This window comes from Pteropus vampyrus, unplaced genomic scaffold, assembly GCF_000151845.1.
Source record: "Pteropus vampyrus isolate Shadow unplaced genomic scaffold, Pvam_2.0 Scaffold417, whole genome shotgun sequence".
Lineage (NCBI taxonomy): Eukaryota > Metazoa > Chordata > Mammalia > Chiroptera > Pteropodidae > Pteropus > Pteropus vampyrus.
In genome coordinates this window covers 529,600-531,003 of record NW_011889198.1, presented here as the reverse complement: position 1 = coordinate 531,003, position 1,404 = coordinate 529,600, and the positions used below count along the sequence as shown (strand labels likewise).

The following is a 1,404-nucleotide window of genomic DNA, read 5'->3' as shown; positions in this document are numbered from 1 at the left end:
ATAGCCTTCTTCTCAGAACTAGACAACTAATCCTAAAATTTATATGGAACCACAAAAGGCCCTGAATAGCCAAGGAAATCTCACGAAAAAAAAGAAAGAATGAGGTATCACACTCCCTAATTTCAAACTACACGACAAGACTACAATCATCAAAATAGTGCGGTAATGGCATAAAAACAGATATATATATAGATAGATAGATAGATATAATGTAATAAAAGAGCCCAAATAGCTCAGAATATCTCAATGTAATAAAAGAGCGCAGAAATAAACCCACACCTATATGGTCCATCAATCTGACAAAGGAGGTAAGAGTATACAATGTATATTGTAAAGAGACAGTAAAGACAGCCTCTTTGATAAGAGATGCTGGGAAAACGGAACAGACACATGCAAAAAAAAAAAATTAAACCGACTTCTTACAGTATATACAAAAATAAATTCAAAGTGGATTAAAGACAAAGTGGGTATAGAGAACATACCTTAACCTAATAAACGCTATATATGACAAACACTTCTCCCAAGAAGATGTACAAATGGCCAACAAACATATAAAAAGATGTTCATCATCGCTAGCTATTAGGGAAATGCAAATCAAAACCACAATAAGATATCATCTCACACCTGTCAGAATAGCTCTTATCAACAGGACAAGGAATAACAAATGTTGGAGAGGATGTGGAGAAAAAGGAACCCTCATACATTGCTGGTGGGACTGCAAATTGGTACAGTCACTATTGAAAACAGCATGGAGTTTCCTCAAACAACTAAGAATTGATCTACCATATGATCCAGCAATCCCTCCACTGGGTATTTACCCCAAAGACTTGAAAACTCATATCCAAAAAGATATTCGCACACCGATGTTCATGGCAGCATTATTCACGGTGGCCAGGACATAGAAGCAACCGAAGTGTCCTATGATAGACGGATTGGATAAAGAAGCTGTGGTACATACATACAATGGAATATTACTCAGCCATAAGAAGAGATGAAATACTGCCATTTGCAAAAACATGGATGGACCTCAAGATAATGATGCCAAATGAAATAAGCCAGACAGAAAAAGTTGAAAACCACATGATATCACTTATATGTGGGATATAAACCTAAAAGCAACGAATGAGCAGAACAAACAAACAGAGACTCATGGACATGGACAATGGGCTAGCGGTTACCAGAGGGGAGTGGGGAGGAGGGAGCGGGGAGGTAGACGGGGCTACAAACCTGTACAACGTGTTATGTACTGTATTCTGTAGGCGGCTATAACACGATGGTCAGTATATGTGTATTTAAATATATCTAAACATAGAAAAGGTATGTTAAAATCCTATATAAAAGATAAAAAATGGTACATCTGTGTAGGCCCTTATATTAAAGGAGCTTGCAGGACTGGGGCCGAGT

The 1,404-nt window shown here is 37.5% G+C and overlaps 1 protein-coding gene across 1 annotated transcript in view; it reads right to left on the bottom strand.

Annotated features, from left to right (window-relative positions):
- The window catches only part of LOC105306061 (ATP-binding cassette sub-family A member 3-like), a 123,654-nt gene that overhangs the window by 29,808 nt on the left and 92,442 nt on the right, over positions 1 to 1,404 (bottom strand). The gene's annotated exons all lie outside the window — the stretch shown is intronic.